Genomic DNA, 24412 nt, shown 5'->3' with positions numbered 1-24412 from the left:
ATCCGTAACATATTCTTGAAAACCTAATTCACCCTCTCTGTCTGACCATCAGTCTCTGGATGATATGCCAAACTGAAGTTTAACTGCGCTTCAAGCTCATGCTGCAGCGATGTCCAGAATGCAGATGTGAATACAGGATCCCTGTCAAAAATGATCTTTCTAAGAATACCATGTAACCTCACAATATCACGCATAAAGACATTAGCTACAGAAGTTGCTGTGTAGGAAGACCTAATTGGTGAAAAATGTGCCACCTTAGTCAACCGATCAACAACAACCATGATAGCATCATGACGTCGAGCTGTCATAGGTAACCCCACAATAAAATCCATGGAGATGATATCCCACTTCTAAGAAGGAATGAGATTTGGTTGCAAAAGTCCAGTCGGGTGCTGATGTTCTGCCTTAACTCTCTGACACTCAAGGCACCTAGCCAAAAAATCAGCAATATCTCACTTCATCCCAGACCAAAAGAACAAATGTCTCAAATCAGCATGCATCTTCTTGACACCTGGATGTGTTGAGTAAAGTGTACGATGGGCTTCTGCTAGTATCAAGGTGCGATGCTCATTCGAAAATGGCACATAAATCCTCCCCAAATGCCTTAAAAGACCATCTGACTCTCGAACGTAACCTGCAAACTTACCTTCCAAAGATCTTCCTGAATCAATCTCTCCACACACTTCCTGATACCAAGAATCCATAGTAAGTGCCTGAACAATCCAACTCCTCAAATCCACACTAAGAGTCATCGATGATAACACATGTCTCCTGCGACTCAAAGAATCCGCCACCACATTCTCCTTACCCTGAATGTACTTAACCTCAAAATCATACTCACATAGAAACTCCATCCATCACCTCTGGCGAGCATCCAAATTAGGCTGAGTAAAAATGTACTAAAGACTACGATGATCGCTATGTAGCTCAAATCTGTGCCCCAACAAGAAATGTCTCCACCTTGTCAAAGCAAGAACTACTGCTGCTAACTCAAGATCATGTGTAGGATAATTTAACTCATGATCCATGAGCTTGCGTGATTCATATGCAATCACCCATCCATTCTGCATTGAAATCACCTTCTGGATCAGCTATAGCTAGAATCGGTGCACTGGTCAATAGCTCCTTGAGCTTCTGAAAAGCTTCCTCACATTTCTCTATCCATACCAACTTCTTTCCTTTCCTTTGAAGGGAAGTGATAGGATGTGCTATCCTAAGGAAGTTCTGGACAAATCTGCGATAATAACCAGCTAAACCCATGAAACTACAAATCTTTGACACATTAGTCGGTGTCGGCCAATCTATTATCGCCTAAATGTTTGCAGGATCCATTGAAATACCATCACCTAAAATAATATGCCCTAAATACTAAATCTCTTTTTTGAAGAATTCGCACTTAGCCGCATTAGAATAAAGCCGATTGTCCCTTAAACACTATAATACCAACCACAGGTGTTCCTCATGCTCCTTCTGAGTCTTAGAATATATCAATATGTCATCAAGAAACACGAGTACAAACCTATCCAGATAAGATCAAAACACACCATTCATCAAACTCATGAAAATCGATGGAGCATTAGTCAATCCAAAAGGTACCACTGTGAACTCATAATGCCCATAATGAGTTCGAAAAGCAATCTTGTGAATATCTGCTTCCTTAATGCGAAGCTCGTGGTATCCTGACTTAAGATCAATCTTGGAGAATACTATAGCTCCCTTGATCTGATCGAATAAGTCATCAATCCTAGGTAAAGGATACATGTTCTTAATAGTCACCTTATTCAACTATCTATAGTCAATAAAAAGGCGCAAAGAATCATCTTTCTTCTTCACAAAGAGCACTGGAGCTCCCCATGGTGATACACTAGGTTGAATGCTCCCTTTGGCTAGAAGTTCCTCTAGCTGAAGATGTAGCTCACCCAATTCCTAAGTAGTCATGTGATAAGGAGCTTTAGAGATAGGCTCCGCTCCAGGAATCAGATCAAAACTAAAGTCAATGTCCCTCTTTGGAGGCATGCCTGGAATCTCTCTCGAAAAAACATCTACATACTCCTGTAAAATCAAGTGATCTAAAGTCTCCCTCATGGAATCTTCCTCATCAAGATCATTTACCATAACAAAAAATATCTGACATCCCTTACAGAAACTTCACTTCAATTGCATAGCAAAAATCATTCACAGAGATATAGGCCTCGGTATCCCAACTATCTACACATCATTCCCTTGGTCAGCTTGGCACCTAATAATCTTCTTCCTGCAATCTATACTAGCTCTATGAGATCCAAGCCAGTCCATGCCTAAAACCACATCATAGGAACCAAGGGGAATGACTCGAAGATCCACTACCATATCAAAGCTTCCTAAACTAAGCCCACACTTATGAACTACAGAATCTGTGGAGACTTTAATGCCTGAGGCTAGTTCCACTTGCCAACCATGATCTTGCTTCACCGCATCCAGCTTACACTTAGAAACTATAGATGGTGAAATAAATGAATCTGTAGCTCCTAAATCAACAATACTAAAAGAGATATACCTCTAATAGCACCTATGGTCTCAACCAGTGTTCCCTGATGATCTTCCTGACACTAATCAACTACGGTAAAAACTCTATGAGCTCTACCGGCATCACCAACTGTAGGCTCTAAAATGGTAGGTCTAGGTCCTGAAAATTGAGGTGCTCGCTGAGGACACTGAGCTACATAATGTCCAATCTGAAAACATGAAAAGCATTTCATCTTTCTACCAGAACCTCTTCACATAGGTGCTACATTTGATTGCTGATGACTGTTCCTGCACACAAAAGATTGGCTACTCTGAGCTGGCTGATTGGTCTGATTCTGTTTATTGCGTTGAGCATTACAGTTGTTCTTGGTGTTAGAACCTTTGCCATCTCCTTGAGCTTGAGAATTCAAGCCCTTCTGTTGTTGTGTCGGTTGAGACTGCTGTTGATACTATTTCTCCTTAGAGAAAGAAAACTTCTTGTTACCACCTAAATTGTAGTTGCTTTTAGATCCTGTTGCCGTTGGCGCTCCTACAAAACCACCTTGACCAAGTTTTACACTTTGCTCAATAAGGATAGCTCGATGCACCGCATCCTTGAGGGTTTTTGGTTCAAATACCTTAACTCCCCCAATAATATAGTTATTCAAACCCCTAATAAAATGTTGTGTCAATTGAGCTGAATTTTCACCGAACCCTAAAAAGGGCATAAGCTCATAAAACTTACGCTCATACTCAGTCATTGACAAAGTTTACTGTCTAAGATTATGAAATTCATCAACCCTTTGTTGTTTCCATTCCTTTGGTAGGAATCGTTCACAGAAACTCTCTAGGAATAACTCCCATGTGACACTGCTCATATCAATTCCCAACTTCTTCTCCTCTATTGTCCACCAAGTGGCCCCAAAATTCTCTAGATTAGTGATCATTAACCTTGCCTTAACATTGTTGTCAAACTCTTGCATGGAAAAAATCCTATCGAGAGAAATAACCCATTGTTCGGCCACATAACCAGAACCTTACCCATTGAAAGGCTTAACCTTGGATGTTGAAAGATCCTTCATCTGAGTGGACATAATGGACCTCTGACGTTCCTTTTGAGGACTTCTAGATCTGGGTCTGTGCTCTTGTTCTGTCTGATGCACTTTAGGTTGTTCTTGAACAGGAGGTAGACATTCTAGAATAGTGTGCATCATCTACCTCAAACTGACCTCTTCAGACTTAGCTTGGTCCTCTTTATGACTTTTTTCCTGCTGCCTACTAGAGTGCTCTTCCCTGCTCTCTACATGAGCCGATCCCTCATGGGTAGACCCATGGACACTGATAATTTTGCCATGTCCACGACCTCTACCACAACCTCTAACAGAAGACCTAGTCCCGGATACCATCTTACAAAAGTACAAGGTACTAAGTTCAGTTCTATGTCTAGGTTTAAGTAAAATTTTCAATTTTGAAACCAAGTGTTGAAGTACGAAAAATATTCAAGTAATAGTTTGAGTCCTGTTTCAATTCACCTAGATCAAGTTTGGAAAGTTACACTTAATAGTTCATAGTCCTAGTTGTTCCAAAATACCCAGAGCTCCCAATGTAGAAACTTGGTTCTAATACCAAATGTAATGCCCAGCCAAGGGATCCAAAGAATTAACCTAGAATTTCACTAAGATTAGTAGCATTTTTTTTTATGCAAGTAAACACCACATATAACTTATGCACGATAACGGAAGCAATAGAAATGTCCATCTGAAAATTAAACATAACATAAATAACATATTACATTCTTTAAGATCCCTTAACGTTGAATTACATAGATGAATCCATCTAGTACAACATCCACATGAAATAATAATGATAAGTCCAATGTTTATACATTACATTTCAAATACTTAATCATCCACTGTACATGTCACAAGGTATGACAAGCTCAAAAGAATATACATACATAGAATAAGGTACATCATCCTATTCTAATCCATGATACATCAAAGTAGAGATAATCACATGATACACATGATACAACATCATAGAAAACATATACATCCATCATAAAGATCAAACATAATAAACTAAGTGCACGGTTCCTCCCAACCATCAATAGCATCATTAGACCATCATGGATCTTAGCCATCCCTCCGTGCGTAACATTCCAAATCATCAAAGAGATCATCGATATTACATAGTAGGAATGTCACTCCTAATAAATACAACATCATATATAGAAGTAATCTAACATGCAAATAAAAGCATAAGATAACATCATCTAACATATGTCAATCATCAATGAAAAAGGATACATATCCACCATTATGAAGGATGCATCAGCCACAATGTTTCAATGAATCTCAAAATGATAAGAGTGGAAAATACACTACCACCCAACCGCATGGTACCTAAGTGGTCCACTCCCACCGTGCTAAAGAGATAATCTCAAGTCCCAAACAGGCTATCAAAATCACATAGCACATATCTCTATAAGTCCAATAATCCTAAAAGTATACTAACTCAAAAGTTCCAAACACAAAATCTGACATCTAATCCCAAAGGCACACAATGACATGTAGGAACCTACTATGCAAGTGGAAAAGTGTCATCGCAATTATCACGTACAAGTTACCCTAGCAGTTAGCTAAACTCCACGGGTCCATACTGATTTTATGCGGCCACTAGTATCCTCTCATACTGACAAGGCATACTACGAAATGCAAGGTCGCAACCATGTATCTCACTACTCCCATCCTAGTTCGTACAAGCACTTAAGGCATGGGCGAGAACAAAAGACTTATCTTTTTAGGTTCATTCAGTTAGTATTAGGTGTGAATGTTATCGATTATTAATCCAACTTACAATGAGTTACCCTGGCAGCCTCTTAGGGCCCCGACCCCCATTGCAAGCCACTTCCCGTCACTACATGTAGATATCCTACCCTAATGCTCATGGAATCATAAATCTCAAAATCACAAAAGATAATCTATAAAATCATCAAATATGCATAAAAACATCAAATCTCCATGAGCTAACATCCATAGAAAATCATGAACACAACAACTCTCTATTGGCAACTGAAGTATCACTGATAATCAAATATCCAATGGTTCTCAATAACCTATATATATATATATATATATCATACTGATTGAAGACTCCAAAAATGGTTGAGTCAAACATGTCACAACATGACATCATCAAAAATAAATCCACATTTCAGTCCCATCATGGCGACTAAAAAATAAACCAAGGATAACTGATCGATGACAAAAAATAATGGTTAACTTAAGTGTCTCATACATAAGAATCTCAACTATAACAATCAGTAATCACAACCAATAGATAGAGCATTCCATCTCATAACCATGGTTGGGTTTATAAAGATCAAGATTAAAACATCACCATGTCTCCACAATCACATAACCCCCAAGCCTCTGGTAGACGTCCTATACTGGTCAACACTAGTCAACCCAAAACCCAAAACAATAGCATAAAGAATACACAATGCAAACACATGTTTTGGTTTTACAACTTGAGTTTAAATGTAGAGATCTCAGTTTAAGTTTCCAAGTCTGAAGAATGAATGGAGGAACACATATATTACTTTTGGATAAATAAAAGTTTTCCTTATTAGAACTAAAAATTGATTTTCCAATTAATAACATTTGTTTGATACATCCCCCACCCAACTATCAATTCCTTATTTAATAATTTAAAACATTTAAATTATTAAATAGTTGAAAGTTATTAAAGAGTCACCTTATGAAAATAAACCTTCAATATAAATCATTTATCAAATAAAAATAACTTAAATTTATAAATAACATATTTAAAAATATTTATATATTACATACACACACACACACACACACACACACACACACACACACACAGATATATATATATACATACATACATATGTAAATATATTAATACATTTTCATAAAATCCATTTAACAATTTTGATTGACTTCATATTATATAGCAATTAGAAATCGATTGTTTATAAACATTTTTTCTTTGCGTCACATTAACATTAATAACCGTCAAAACAATTGCTGCGGTACACAGTACCGGCAGTCGTAGGCACTGCGCCAACAGCAAGTACGTAGTACCCCTGTCGTCGCAGACCTGCGACGATAGGTCTCTGCCTTCCGTCAGCGCGAGGTACAAATCGTGCCCACAACATATAATATATATACTTGTTTCATGCGATATGAATCGCGATGCAATTTAATAAATTTTCCACTGCGATTTTATCAATCGCTCAATTCGGTGCATTATATACATAGGTATATATATATGTATCAGTATATATATATATATGTATGTATGTATGTATGTATGTATGTATGTATGTATGTATAAATTCAAATTTTATAATTGATTCATAATAAATGTATACATATGCATATATATATATATATATATATATATATATATATATATATATATATATATATATGCAGATCTAAACATATAACCATGTATGTCTCTCTTTTTTTTCCACAAAGATTATATCTACAATTAAGAATAAAATATTTGCATTATAGAATGAATATAAGATTCTCCAATAAAATTAATCTACCCATATTGAGAATGCATATAAATATGAAACTTCTCAGAAGACATATGGAAGACACGAAGAAGACAGGGAATGCATGATGCGAAAATAGCATAAATAAAATTATGAGAATCTACTCGAATTCTGATGCTAAATCGCTCTTCCTCAGAAAATCACCAGAGCAAGCTCCTCCCTTCTTCAGAATTCTCGAGTCCTCCAATGCTCCAATTGCTCTCCCAACGCCATGTCTAAGCCTCTATGAATGCCTGAACATAAAGAGCTTTCAGGAAACATTAAGAATGCTTCTAAAAATAGCTGAAAGGTGTCACCAACTAAGCATGGGTCTTTTCCAACCTTCAAGATAAGCCATAGGGTTGTAGACACCATGTGCTTAATTGATGCACTAACCCCCGTGTTGTTGACACTTGAGAAATAGAGAAGTGTGCTAACTCCCATGCAAGCTTATAACTCCAATTCACTTTTTATATAATTTCTATTTAAATATTTATAACTTTCATTTTAACTTTTATAACTTTTATTATTATTATTTATTTATTACTTTATTATTATTTTATTATTATTATTAATTTTAATTTCTAATTTTCTTTTATTTAATTCATTTTTTCTCAATAATTCACATTTAATTAATTACAATCAAAATATCAAATAACATGATATTTTATATTAATTTTCTCAAATAATTAATTTATTAATTAAATCTATTTATTAAGACTTAATTAATAGAAAATTCACCATAGACTTCCAAGATAAAATATGAAAACCCATCATAGAGAAAATCACTCAAAATCAGTCTAAAGGGTTATAAATCATGAATTATGTCATCCGACAAATTCAGCGAGTAAAATATCTAGATACTTGTCCTACCTCACTAGGACAATTGGCTTAAAGGTTTGGGATTTGGACTTGAGAATTTCTCCCTTCTCTTATCATTGAGATAGTATAATAGAGTACACTCATCCTGGCAATTCAGAGAAGTCGATACCCGGTACCTGCAACCTGCAAAAAAATCATGCATGTACATACAATATATATAATGCTAAACTAAACAGACAATGGAAGGAAGTGGTGCATCGTGTAGATCCCGACTAAGCAGGTGACTACGACTCCCTTCCTTAACCACATCAGAGACACCATACAATAAGAAAACACGCACACAATACACATGCAAGTATGGGCTAAGTATCCATAATAAAACACATAAGAAAATAAACCATCCATCTAATCATCAATAATAACTGAAAACATTATAATGATCATCATGTATGCATTAAATGTAAAATCTAAATGATCTCATCATATAACCACTGAATCCATAACATAATGTCTGATACTGTAAAAACAATAGCAATAATCCATCAACATAAGACTAATCTATCATAGTCTGATAATAATAACAATGTCAAGAAAAGATGTGGAGGAGGGTAGGCACTATATTTTCATCGAATTGTTGCTGGAATTCATACTCACAATTGTTCATATTCACATACTCAAAGATCAAGTTTGACCAAAAGCTGATAAGATTTAACCATGGTTGACTTGAGCTGACTAGTTTCAAAAAGAATTTTGAAATTATTAAACGAAATTATTTAATTAAATAGAGTACTTACATCCAATTAATTAAACAAAGTTATTTAATTAAATGAGAAGCCATTCCTAATTAATTAAATGAAGTTATTTAATTAAATAAGAAAAGTGTCTCTAATTAATTAAAGATTATTTAATTAAATAGAAAAAGTAATTATAAGAGCATATCTCATTTTATTAAATTAAATATCTCAACAAAATCTCTCTTCAGTTAAAAAAGGGAAATTTGCAGTTCACTATTGATCAAAAATGAGTTAAATCAGTTAACTCCTTTTTCTACTCAAATTGAATTAGTTAACTCTTTATTTTACTCAAATTAAATCTGTTAACTCCCTTTAATTTGGAAATCTCCCTTTATGACTGAACTTCACCTTTAATCCTGACCGTTGATTGAAATCGATCTCAACTGTTGATGAATTCCAGGAAAGTCTATTTAAGAGTCCCTCATCTCTTCATTTTGAAAGGTTAAATGAGAATTTGCATCGAATTGTTGCTGGAATTCATACTCACATTTGCTCATATTCACATACGAAAATATCAAGTTTGACCAAAAGTTGACAAGATTTAACCATGGTTCACTTGAGTTGACTAGTTTCGAAAAGAATTTTGAAATAATTAAACGAAATTATTTAATTAAATGAAGTACTTACTTCTAATTAATTAAACAAAGTTATATAATTAAATGAGAAGCCATTCCTAATTAATTAAATGAAGTTATTTAATTTAATAAGAAAAGTGTTTCTAATTAATTAAAGATTATTTAATTAAATAGAAAAAGTAATTATGAGAGCATATCTCATTTTATTAAATTAAATATCTCAACAAAATCTCTCTTTAGTTCAAAAGGGAAAATTTCTAGTTCATAATTGATAAAAAATGACTTAAATCAGTTAACTCCTTTTTCTACTCAAATTGAATTAGTTAACTCCTTATTTTACTCAAATTAAATCTGTTAACTCCCTTTAAATTGGAAATCTCCCTTTATGACTGAACTTCACCTTTAATCCTCACCGTTGATTGAAATCGATCTCAATTGTTGATGAATTCCAGGAAAGTCTATTTAAGAGACCCTCATCTCTTCATTTTGAAACGTTGAATCAAAATTTGCATCGAATTGTTGTTGGAATTCATACTCACATTTGCTCATATTAACATACGCAAAGATTAAGTTTGACCAAAAGTTGACCACATTTAACCACGGTTGACTTGAGTAGACTAGTTTCAAAAAGAATTTTGGAATAATTAAATGAAATTATTTAATTAAATGGAGTACTTACTTCTAATTAATTAAACAAAATTGTTTAATTAAATAAGAAGTGATTCCTAATTAATTAAATAAAGTTATTTAATTAAATAAGAAAAGTGTCTCTAATTAATTAAAGATTATTTAATTAAATAGAAAAAGTAATTACGAGAGCATATCTCATTTTATTCAATTAAATATCTCAACAAAATCTCTGTTCAGTTTAAAAAGGGAAATTTCCAGTTCACTATTGATAAAAAATGAGTTAAATAAGTTAACTCCTTTTTCTACTCAAATTGAATCAGTTAACTCCTTATTTTACTCAAATTAAATCTGTTAACTCTCTTTAATTTGGAAATCTCCCTTTATGACTAAACTTCATCTTTAATCCTGACCGTTGATTGAAATCGATCTCAACCGTTCATGAATTCTAGGAAAGTCTATTTAAGAGACCCTCATCTCATCATTTTGAAAGGTTGAATGAGAATTTGCATCAAATAGTTGTTGGAATTCATACTCACATTTGCTCATATTCACATATGCAAAGAACAGGTTTGACCAAAAGCTGACCAAATTTAACCACGGTTCACTTGAGTTAATTAGTTTGGAAAAGAATTTTGAAATAATTAAATAAAATTATTTAATTAAATAGAGTACATACTTCTAATTAATTAAACAAAGTTATTTAATAAATGAGAAGCCATTCCTAATTAATTAAATGAAGTTATTTAATCAAATAAGAAAAGTGTCTGTAATTAATTAAAGATTATTTAATTAAATAGAAAAAGTAATTATGAGAATATATCTCATTTTATTAAATTAAATATCTCAACAAAATCTCTCTTCAGTTCAAAAATGGAAATTTCCAGTTCATTATTGATCAAAAATGAGTTAAATTAGTTAACTCCTTTTTCTACTAAAATTGAATCAGTTAACTCCTTATTTTACTCAAATTAAATCTGTTAACTCCCTTTAATTTAAAAATCTCCCTTTATGACTGAAGTTCACCTTTAATCCTGACCGTTTATTGAAATCAATCTCAACCATTGATGAATTCAAGGAAAGTCTATTTAAGAGACCCTCATCTCTTCATTTTGAAAGGTTGAATGAGAATTTGCATCGAATTGTTGCTGGAATTTATACTCACATTTGCTCATATCCACATACGCAAAGATCAAGTTGGACCAAAAGTTGACCAAATTTAACCACGGTTGACTTGACTTGACTAGTTTCAAAAAGAATTTTGAAATAATTAAACAAAATTATTTAATTAAATGGAGTACTTACTTCTAATTAATTAAACAAAGTTATTTAATTAAATGAGAAGCCATTCCTAATTAATTAAATGTAGTTATTTAATTAAATAAGAAAAGTGTCTCTAATTAATTAAAGATTATTTAATTAAATAGAAAAACAAATTATGAGAGCATATCTCATTTTATTAAATTAAATATCTCAAAAAAATCTCTCTTCAGTTCAAAATGGAAAATTTTTAGTTCAGTATTGATCAAAAATGAGTTAAATCAGTTAACTCCTTTTTCTACTCAAATTGAATCAATTAACACCTTATTTTACTCAAATTAAATATGTTAACTCCCTTTAATTTGGAAATCTCCTTTTATGACTGAACTTCAGCTTTAATCCTGACCATTGATTGAAATCGATCTCAACCATTGATGAATTCCAGGAAAGTCTATTTAAGAGACCCTCATCTCTTCATTTTGATAGATTGAATGAGAATTTGCATCGAATTGTTGCTAGAATTCATACTCACATTTGCTCATATTCACATATGCAAAGATCAAGTTTGACCAAAAGTTGACTAGATTTAACCACGGTTGACTTGAGTTGACTAGTTTCGAAAAGAATGTTGAAATAATTAAACGAAATTATTTAATTAAATGGAGTACTTACTTCTAATTAATTAAACAAAGTTATTTAATTAAATAAGAAGCGATTCCTAATTAATTAAATGAAGTTATTTAATTAAATCAAAAAAGTGTCTCTAATTAATTAAAGATTATTTAATTAAATAGAAAAAGTAATTATGAGAGCATATCTCATTTTATTAAATTAAATATCTTAACGAAATCTCTCTTCAGTTCAAAAATGGAAATTTCCAGTTCACTATTGATCAAAAATGAGTTAAATCAGTTAACTCCTTTTTCTACTCAAATTGAATCAGTTAACTCCTTATTTTACTCAAATTAAATCTGTTAACTCCCTTTAATTTGGAAATCTCCCTTTATGACTGAACTTCACCTTTAATCCTGACCGTTGATTGAAATCAATCTCAATCATTGATGAATTCCAGGAAAGCCTATTTAAGAGACCCTCATCTCTTAATTTTAAAAGGTTGAATGAGAATTTGCGTCGAATTGTTGCTGGAATTCATACTCACATTTGCTCATATTCATATATGCAAATATCAAGTTTGACCAAAAGCTGACTAGATTTAACGAAGGTTGACATGAGTTGACTAGTTTCGAAAAGAATTTTGAAATAATTAATTGAACAAAGTTATTTAATTAAATGAGAAGCCATTCCTAATTAATTAAATGAAGATATTTAATTAAATAAGAAAAGTGTCTCTAATTAGTTAAATATTATTTAATTAAATAGATAAAGTAATTATGAGAGCATATCTCATTTTATTAAATTAAATATCTCAACAAAATTTCTCTTCAGTTCAAAAAGGGAAGTTTTCAGTTCACTATTGATGAAAAATGAGTTAAATCAGTTAACTCCTTTTTCTACTCAAATTGAATCAGTTAACTCCTTATTTTACTCAAATTAAATCTATTAATTCCCTTTAATTTGAAAATCTCCCTTTATGACTGAACTTCACCTTTAATCCTAACCGTTGATTGAAATCGATCTCAACCGTTGATGAATTCTAAGAAAGTCTATTTAAGAGACCCTCATCTCTTCATTTTCAAAAGTTGAATGAGAATTTGCATCGAATTGTTGCTGGAATTCATACTAACATTTGCTCATATTCACATACGCAAATATCATGTTTGACCAAAAGTTGACTATATTTAACCACGGTTGACTTGAGATGACTAGTTTCAAAAAGAAATTTGAAATAGTTAAACAAAATTATTTAATTAAATGGTGTACTTATTTCTCATTAATTAAACAAAGTTATTTAATTAAATGAGAAGCCATTCCTAATTAATTAAATGAAGTTATTTAATTAAATAAGAAATGTGTTTCTAATTAATTAAACATTATTTAATTAAATAGAAAAAGTAATTATGAGAGCATATCTCATTTTATTAAATTAAATATCTTAAGAAAATCTCTCTTCAGTTCAAAAAGGGAAATTTTCAGTTCACCATTGATCAAAAATGAGTTAAATCAGTTAACTCCTTTTTCTACTCAAATTGAATCAGTTAACTCTTTATTTTACTCAAATTAAATCTGTTAACTCCCTTTAATTTGGAAATCTCCCTTTATGACTGAACTTCACCTTTAATCCTGACCATTGATGGAAATCGATCTCAACCGTTGATGAATTCCTCGAAAGTCTATTTAAGAGACCTTCATCTCTTCATTTTGAAAGGTTGAATGAGAATTTGCAATGAATTTTTGCTGGAATTCATACTCACATTTTCTCATATTCACATACGCAAATATCAAATTTGATCAAAAGTTGACTAGATTTAACCACGGTTGACTTGAGTTGACTAGTTTCAAATTTTTTTTGAAATAATTAAATGCAATTATTTAATTAAATGGAGTACTTGCTTCTAATTAACTAAACAAAATTATTTAATTAAATGAGAAGTCATTCCTAATTAATTAAATGAAGTTATTTAATTAAATAAGAAAAGTGTCTCTAATTAATTAAAGATTATTTAATTAAATAGAAAAAGTAATTATGAGAGCATATCTCATTTTATTAAATTAAATATCTCAACAAAATCTCTCTTCAGTTTAAAAATAGTAATTTCTAGTTCACTATTGTTAAAAAATGAGTTAAATCAGTTAACTCCTTTTTCTACTCAAATTGAATTAGTTAACTCCTTATTTTACTCAACTTAAATCTTTTAACTCCCTTTAATTTGGAAATATCCCTTTATGACTGAACTTCACCTATAATCCTGACCGTTGATTGAAATCGATCTCAACCATTGAATAATTCCAAGAAAGTCTATTTAAGAGACCCTCATCTCTTCATTTTGAAAGGTTGAATGAGAATTTGCACTGAATTGCTTCTGGAATTCATACTCACATTTGCTCATATTCACATACACAAATATCAAATTTGACAAAAAGTTGACTAGATTTAACCTCGGTTGACTTGAGTTGATTAGTTTCAAATTTTTTTTGAAATAATTAAATGAAATTATTTAATTAAATGGAGTACTTGTTTTATAATTAATTAAAAAAAGTTATTTAATTAAATGAGAAGCCATTCCTAATTAATTAAATGAAGATATTTAATTAAATAAGAAAAGTGTCTTTGATTAATTAAAGATTATTTAATTCAATAGAAAAAGTAATTATGAGAGCATATCTCATTTTATTAAATTAAATATCTCAACAAAATCTCTCTTGACATCAAAAAGCAAAATTTTTAGTTCACTATTGATCAAAAATGTGTTAAATCAGTTAACTTCTTTTTCTACTCAAATTGAATCAGTTAACTGCTTATTTTACTCAAATTAAATCCATTAACTCCCTTTAATTTTGAAATCTCTCTTTATGACTAAACTTGACGTTTAATCGTGACCGTTGATTGATATTGATCTCAACCATTGATGAATTTCAGAAAAGTCTATTTAAGAGACCCTCATCTCTTGATTTTGAAAGGTTGAATGAGAATTTGCATCGAATTGATGCTAGAATTCATACTCACATTTGCTCATATTCACATACGCACAGATCTAGTTTGACCAAATGGTGACCAGATTTAACTACGGTTGAATTGAGTTGACTAGTTTCAAAAAGAATTTTGAAATTATTAAACAAAATTATTTAATTAAATGGAGTACTCACTTCTAATTAATTAAACAAAGTTATTTAATTAAATGAGAAGCCATTCCTAATTAATTAAATGAAGTTATTTAATTAAATAAGAAAAGTATCTCTAATTAATTAAAGATTATTTAATTAAATAGAAAAAGTAATTATGAGAGCATATCGTATTTTATTAAATTAAATATCTCAACAAAATCTCTCTCTAGTGCAAAAAGGGAAATTTCCAGTTCATTATTTATAAAAAATGAGTTAAATCAGTTAAGTCCTTTTTCTACTCAAATTGAATCAGTTAACTCTTCATTTTACTCAAATAAAATCTGTTAACTCCCTTTAATTTAGAAATCTCCCTTTATGACTGAACTTCACCTTTAATCCTGACCGTTAATTGAAGTCGATCTCAATCGTTGATGAATTTCAGAAAAGTCTATTTAAGATACCCCCATCTCTTCATTTTGAAAGGTTCAATGAGAATTTGCATCGAATTGTTGCTAGAATTCATACTCACATTTGCTCATATTCACATACACAAAGATCAAGTTTGACCAAAAGTTGACAAGATTTAACCACGGTTGACTTGAGTTGACTAATTTCGATAATAATTTTGAAATAATTAAACTAAATTATTTAATTGAATGGAGTACTTATTTCTAATTAATTAAACAAAGTTATTTAATTAAATCTAAAGCCATTCCTAATTAATTAAATGAAGTTGTTTAATTAAATAAGAAAAGTGTCTCTAATTAATTAAAGATTATTTAATTAAATAGAAAAAATAATTATGAGAGCCTATCTCATTTTATTAAATTAAATATCGCAACAAAATCTCTCTTAAGTTCGAAAAGGGAAATTTCTAGTTCAATATTGATAAAAAATGAGTTAAATTAGTTAACTCTTTTTTCTACTCAAATTGAATCTATTAACTTTTTATTTTACTCAAATTAAATTAGTTAACTCCCTTTAATTTGGAAATTTCCCTTTATGACTGAACTTCCCCTTTAATCCTGACCGTTGATTGAAATTGATGTCAACCGATGATGAATTCCAAGAAAGTCTATTTAAGAGACCCTCATCTCTTCATTTTGAAAGTTTGAATGAGAGTTTACATCGAATTGTTGCTGGAATTCATACTCACATTTGCTCATATTCACATATGCAAAGATCAAGTTTGACCAAAAGTTGACCAGATTTAACCACTGTTGACTTGAGTTGACTAGTTTCGAAAAGAATTTTGAAATAATTAAACGAAATTATTTAATTAAATGGAGTACTAACTTCTATTTAATTAAACAAAGTTATTTAATTAAATGAGAAGCCATTCCTAATTAATTAAATGAAGTTATTTAATTAAATAAGAAAAGTGTCTCTAATTAATTAAAGATTATTTAATTAAATAGATAAAATAATTATGAGAGCATATCTCATTTTATTAAATTAAATATCTCAACAAAATCTCTCTTCAGTTCCAAAAGGGAAATTTTCAGTTCAATATTCATAAAAAACGAGTTAAATCAATTAACTCCTTTTTCTATTAAAATTGAATCAGTTAACTCCTTATTTTACTCAAATTAAATCTGTTAACTCCCTTTAATTTGGAAATCATTCTTTATGACCGAACTTCACCTTTAATCCTGACCGTTGATTGAAATCGATCTCAACCGTTGATGAATTTCAGGAAAGTCTATTTAAGAGACCCTCATCTCTTCATTTTGAAAGGTTGAATGAGAATTTGCATCGAATATTTGCTGGAGTTCATACTCACATTTGCTCATATTCACATACGCAATAATCAAGTTTGACCAAAAATTGACCAGATTTAAGCACGGTTGACTTGAGTGGTCTAGTTTCAAAAAAAAATTTTAAATAATTAAATGAAATGATTTAATTAAATGGAGTGCTTACTTCTAATTAATTAAACAAAGTTATTTAATTAAATTAGAAGCCATTCCTAATTAATTAAATGAAGTTATTTAATTAAATAAGAAAAGGGTCTCTAATTAATTAAAGATTATTTAATTAAATAGAAAAAGTAATTATGAGAGCATATATGATTTTATTAAATTAAATATCTCAACAAAATCACTCTTCAGTTCAAAAAGATAAATTTCTATTTCACTATTGATAAAAAATGAGTTAAATGAGTTATCTCCTTTTTCTACTCAAATTGAATCAGTTAACTCCTTATTTTACTCAAATTAAATCTGTTAACTCTCTTTAATTTGTTAACTTCACCTTTGATCCTCACCCTAGATTCAAATCGATCTCAACAGTTGATGAATTCCAGGAAAGTCTATTTAAGAGACCCTCATCTCTTCATTTTGAAAGGTTGAATGAGAATTTGCATCAAATTGTTGCTGGAATTCATACTCACATTTGCTCATATTCACATAAGTAAAGATCAAGTTTGACAAAAAGTTGACCAGATTTAACCACGGCTAACTTTAGTTGACTAGTTTCGAAAAGAATTTTGAAATAATTAAACGAAATTATTTAATTAAATGGAGTACTTACTTGTAATTAATTAAAGAAAGTTATTTAATTAAATGAGAAGCCATTTCTAATTAATTAAATGAATTTATTTACTTAAATAAGAAAAGTATTTCTAATTAATTAAAGATTACCTAATTAAATAGAAAAAGTAATTATGAGAGCATATCTCATTTTATTAAATTAAATATCTCAACATAATCTCTCTTCAGTTCAAAAAGGGAAATTTCTTGTTCACTATTGATCAAAAACGAGTTAAATCAGTTAACTCTTTTTTATATTCAAATTGAATCAGTTAACTCTTTATTTTACTCAAATTAAATCTATTAACTCCCTTTAATTTGGAAATCTTCGTTTATGACTGAATTTCACCTTTAATCCTGACCACTGATTGAAATCGATCTCAACCATTAATGAATTCTGTAAAAGTCTATTCAAGAGACCCTCATCTCTTCATTTTGAAAGGTTGAATGAGAATTTGCATCGAATTATTACTGGAATTCATACTCACATTTGCCCATATTTTCATACGCAAAGATCAAGTTTGACCAAAAGATGACCAAATTTAACCACGGTTGACTTGAGTTGACTAGTTTCGAAAAGAATTTTGAAATAATTAAACGAAATTATTTAATTAAATGGAGTACTTACTACTAATTAATTAAACAAAGTTATCTAATTAAATGAGAAGCCATTCCTAATTATTTAAATGAAGTTATTTAATTAAATAAAAAAAGTGCCTCTAATTAATTAAAGATTATTTAATTAAAGAGAAAAGGTAATTATTAGAGCATATCTCATTTTATTAAATTAAATATCTTAACAAAATCTCTATTCAGATCAAAAAGAGAAATTTTCAGTTCACTATTGATCAAAAATGATTTAAATCAGTTAACTCTTTTTTCTACGCAAATTGAATTAGTTAAATTCTTATTTTACTCAAATTAAATCTGTTAACTCCCTTTAATTTTCAAATGTTCTTTTATGACTGAACTTCACATTTAATCCTGACCGTTGATTGAAATCAATCTCAACCATTGATGAATTCTTAGAAAGTCTATTTAAGAGACCCTCATCTCTTCATTTTGAAAGATTGAATGAGAATTTGTATCGAATTGTTGCTAGAATTCATACTCACATTTGCTCATATTCACATACGCAAAGATCAAATTTGACCAAAAGTTGACTAGATTTAACCACGATTGACTTGAGTTGACTAGTTTCGAATTTTTTTTAAAATAATTAAATGAAATTATTTAATTAAATGGAGTACTTGCTTCTAATTAAATAAACAAGGTTATTTAATTAAATGAGAAGTCATTCCTAATTAATTAAATGAAGTTATTTAATTAAATAAGAAAAGTGTCTCTGATTAATTAAAGATTATTTAATTAAATAGAAAAAATAATTATGAGAGCATATCTCATTTTATTAAATTAAATATCTCAACAAAATCTCTCTCCAGTGCAAAAATGGAAATTTCCAGTTCACTATTGATAAAAAATGAGTTAAATCAGTTAACTCCTTTTTCTACTCAAATTGAATCAGTTAACTCTTTATTTTACTCAAATTAAATCTGTTAACTCCCTTTAATTTGGAAATCTCCCTTTATGACTGAACTTCACCTTTAATCCTGACCATTGATGGAAATCGATTTCAACCGTTGATGAATTTCAGGAAAGACTATTTAAGAGACCCTCATCTCTTCATTTTGAAAGGTTGAATGAGAATTTGCATCGAGTATTTGCTAGAGTTCATACTCACATTTGCTCATATTCACATACGCAATGATCAAGTTTGACCAATAGTTGACTAGATTTAACCACAGTTGACTTGAGTTGACTAGTTTCGAAAAGAATTTTGAAATAATTAAATGAAATGATTTAATTAAATGGAGTGCTTACTTCTAATTAATTAAACAAAGTTATTTAATTAAATGAGAAGCCATTCCTAATTAATTAAATGAAGTTATTTAATTAAATAAGAAAAGGGTCTCTAATTAATTAAAGATTATTTAATTAAATAGAAAAAGTAATTATGAGAGCATATATGATTTTACTAAATTAAATATCTCAACAAAATCACTCTTCAGTTCAAAAAGAGAAATTTCTAATTCACTATTGATAAAAAATAAGTTAAATCAGTTATCTCCTTTTTCTACTCAAATTGAATCAGCTAACTCTTTATTTTTTACTCAAATTAAATCTGTTAACTCCCTTTAATTTGGAAATCTCCGTTTATGAACTAACTCCACCTTTGATCCTCACCCTAGATTCAAATCGATCTCAACAGTTGATGAATTCCAAGAAAGTCTATTTAAGAGACCCTCATCTCTTCATTTTGAAAGGTTGAATGAGAATTTGCATCAAATTGTTGCTGGAATTCATACTCACATTTGCTCATATTCACATAAGTAAAGATCAAGTTTGACAAAAAGTTGACCAGATTTAACCACGGCTAACTTTAGTTGACTAGTTTCAAAAAGAATTTTGAAATAATTAAACGAAATTATTTAATTAAATGGAATACTTACTTGTAATTAATTAAAGAAAGTTATTTAATTAAATGAGAAGCCATTCCTAATTAATTAAATGAATTTATTTACTTAAATAAGAAAAGTGTTTCTAATTAATTAAAGATTACCTAATTAAATAGAAAAAATAATTATGAGAGCATATCTCATTTTATTAAATTAAATATCTCCAAAAATTCTCTCTTCAGATCAAAAAGGAAAATTTTTAGTTCACTGTTGATTAAAAATGAGTTAAATCAGTTAACTCCTTTTTCTACTCAAATTGAATCAGTTCACTCCTTATTTAACTCAAATTAAATCTGTTAAATCCCTTTAATTTAGAAATCTCCCTTTATGACTGAACTTCACCTTTAACCCTGACCGTTGATTGAAATCGATCTCAACCATTGATGAATTCTAAGAAACTCTATTTAAGAGACCCTTATCTCTTCATTTTGAAAGGTTGAATGAGAATTTGCTTCAAATTGTTGCTAGAATTCATATTCACATTTTCTCATATTCACATACGCAAAGATCAAGTTTGACCAAAACTTGATCAGATTTAACCATGGTTGACTTGAGTTAACTAGTTTCGAAAAAAATTTTAAAATAATTAAACGAAATTATTTAATTAAATGGAGTACTTACTCATAATAAATTAAAAAAAGTTATTTAATTAAATGAGAAGCCATTCCTAATTAATTAAATAAAGTTATTTAATTAAATAAGAAAAGTGTCACTAATTAATTAAAGATTATTTAATTAAATAGAAAAAGTAATTATGAGAGCATATCTCATTTTATTAAATTAAATATCTCCACAAAATCTCTCTTCAGTTCAAAAAGGGAATTTTCTAGTTCACTATTGATCAAAAATGAGTTAAATGAGTTAAATCCTTTTTCTACTCAAATTGAATCAATTAAATCTTTATTTTTCTGAAATTAAATCTGTTAACTCCCTTTAATTTTAAAATCTCCCTGTATGACTTAACTTCACCTTTAACCCTGACCGTTAATTGAAATCGATCTCAACTATTGATGAATTTCAGGAAAGTCTATTTAAGAGACCCTCATCTCTTCATTTTGAAATGTTGAATGAGAATTTGCATCGAATTGTTGATGGAATTCATACTCGCATTTATTCATATTCACATACGCAAAGATCAAGTTTGACCAAAAGTTGACCAAATTTAACCACAGTTGACTTGAGTTGACTAGTTTCGAAAAGAATTTTGAAATAATTAAATAAAATTATTTAATTAAATGGAGTACTTACTTCTAATTAATTAAACAAAGTTATTTAATTAAATGAGAAGCCATTCCTAATTAATTAAATAAAGTTATTTAATTAACTAAGAAAAGTGTCTCTAATTAATTAAAAGTTATTTAATTAAATAGAAAAAGTAATTATGAGAGCATATCTCATTTTATTAAATTAAATATCTCAACATAATCTCTCTTCAGTTCAAAAACGAAAATTTCCTGTTCACTATTGATAAAAAATGAGTTAAATCAGTTAACTCTTTTTTTTACTCAAATTGAATCAGTTAACTCCTTATTTTAATCAAATTAAATCTGTTAACTCGCCTTAATTTGGAAATCTCCATTTATGACTGAACTTCACCTTTATTCATGACCGTTGATCGAAATCGATCTCAACCATTGATGAATTCCAAGAAAGTCTATTTAAGAGACCCTCATCTCTTCATTTTGAAAGGTTGAATGGGAATTTGCATCGAATTGTTGCTGGAATTCATACTCACATTTGCTTATATTCACATACAGAAAGATCAAGTTTGACCAAAAGTTGACCAGATTTAACCACGGTTGACTTGTGTTGACTAGTTTTGAAAAGAATTTTGAAATAATTAAACAAAATTATTTAATTAAATGGAGTACTTACTTCTAATTAATTAAACAAAGTTATTTAATTAAATGAGAAGCCATTCCTAATTAATTAAATGAAGTTATTTAATTAAATAAGAAAAGTGTCTCTAATTAATTAAAGATTATATAATTAAATAGAAAAAGTAATTATGAGAGCATATCTCATTTTATTAAATTAAATATCTCAACAAAATCTCTTTTCAGTTCAAAAAGAGAAATTTCCAGTTGACTATTGATAAAAAATGAGTTAAATCAGTTAACTCCTTTTTCTACTCAAATTGAATCAGTTAACTCCTTATTTTACTCAAATTAAATCTGTTAACTCCCTTTAATTTGGAAATCTCCCTTTATGACTGAACTTCACCTTTAATCTTGATCGTTGATTGAAATCGATCTCAACCGTTGATGAATTACAGAAAAGTCTATTTAAGAGACCCTTATCTCTTCATTTTGAAAGGTTGAATGAGAATTTGCATCAAATTGTTGCTGGAATTCATACTCACATTTGCTCATATTCACACACGCAAAGATAAACTTTGACCAAAAGGTGACCAGATTTAACCACGGATGACTTGAGTTGACTAGTTTCGAAAAGAATTTTGATATAATTAAATGAAATTATTTAATTAAATGGAGTACTTAATTCTAATTAATTAAACAAAGTTATTTAATTAAATGAGAAGCCATTAATAATTAATTAAATTAAGTTATTTAATTAAATAAGAAAAGTGTCTCTAATTAATTAAAAATTATTTAACTAAATAGAAAAAGTAATTATGAGAGCATATCTCATTTTATTAAATTAAATATCTCAACAAAATCCCTCTTCAGTTCAAAAAGGGAAATTTTCAGTTCACTATTGATAAAAAATGAGTTAAATGAGTTAACTCCTTTTTCTACTTAAATTGAATCAGTTAACTCCTTATTTTACTCAAATTAAATCTATTAACTCCCTTTTAATTTGGAAATCTCCTTTTATGACTGAACTTCACCTTTAATCCTGACCGTTGATTAAAATCGATCTCAACCGTTGATGAATTCTAGAAAAGTCTATTTAAGAGACCCTCATCTCTTCGTTTTGAAAGGTTGAATGAGAATTTGCATCAAATTGTTGCTAGAATTTATACTCACATTTGCTCATATTCACATACACAAAGATCAAGTTTGACCGAAAGTTAACCAGATTTAACCACGCTTGGTAGTTTCGAAAAGAATTTTGAAATAATTAAACAAAATTATTTAATTAAATTAAGTACTTACTTCTAATTAATTAAATAAAGTTATTTAATTAAATGAAAAGCCATTCCTAATTAATTAAATGAAGTTATTTAATTAAATAAGAAAAGTGTCTCTAATTAATTAAAGATTATTTAATTAAATAGAAAAAGTAATTATGAGAGCATATCTCATTTTATTAAATTAAATATCTCAACAAAATCTCTCTTCAGTTCAAAAAGGGAAATTTTCAGTTCACTAATGATCAAAAATGAGTTAAATCAGTTAACTTCTTTTTCTACTCAAATTGAATCAGTTAACTCCTTATTTTACTCAAATTAAATCGGTTAACTCCCTTTAATTTGGAAATCTCCCTTTATGACTGAAGTTCACCTTTAATCCTGACTGTTGATTTAAATCGATCTCAACCGTTGATGAATTTTAAGAAAGTCTATTTAAGAGACCCTCATCTCTTCATTTTGAAAGGTTGAATGAGAATCTGCATCGAATTGTTGTTGGAATTCATACTAACATTTGCTCATATTCACATACACAAAGATCAAGTTTGACCAAAAGTTGACCAAATTTAACCACAGTTGACTTGAGTTGACTAGTTTCGAAAAAAAAATTGAAATAATTAAATGAAATTATTTAATTAAATGGAGTACTTACTTCTAATTAATTAAACAAAGTTATTTAATTAAATGAGAAGCAATTCATAATTAATTAAATGAAGTTATTTAATTAAATAAGAAAAGTGTCTCTAATTAATTAAACATTATTTAATTAAATAGAAAAAGTAATTATGAAAACATATCTTATTTTATTAAATTAAATATCTGAACAAAATCTCTCTTCAGTTCAAAAAGAAAAATTTCCAGTTCACTATTGATAAAAAATGAGTTAAATTAGTTAACTCCTTTTTCTACTCAAATTGAATCAGTAAACTCCTTACTTTACTCAAATTAAATCTGTTAACTCCCTTTAATTTGGAATTCTCTCTTTATGACTGAACTTCACCTTTAATTCTGACCGTTGATTCAAATCGATCTCAACCGTTGATGAATTCCAGGAATGTCTATCTAAGAGACCCTCATCTTTTCATTTTGAAAAGTTGAATGAGAATTTGCATCGAATTGTTGCTAGAATTCATACTCACATATTCTCATATTCACATATGCAAAGATCAAATTTGACAAAAAGTTGACCAGATTTAACCACGGTTGACTTGAGTTGACTAGTTTTGAAAAAAAAATTGAAATAATTAAATGAAATTATTTAATTAAATGGAGTACTTACTTCTAAGTAATTAAACAAAGTTATTTAGTTAAATGAGAAGCCATTCCTAATGAATTAAATGAAGTTAATTAATTAAATAGGAAAAATGTCTCTAATTAATTAAAGATTATTTAATTAAATATAAAAAGTAA

Source organism: Cupressus sempervirens, chromosome 5 (genome assembly GCF_028749045.1).
Source record: "Cupressus sempervirens isolate cs-2001-9-10 chromosome 5, ASM2874904v1, whole genome shotgun sequence".
Lineage (NCBI taxonomy): Eukaryota > Viridiplantae > Streptophyta > Pinopsida > Cupressales > Cupressaceae > Cupressus > Cupressus sempervirens.
The sequence above is the reverse complement of the archived record's forward strand: the minus strand, read 5'-3'. Positions refer to the sequence as shown.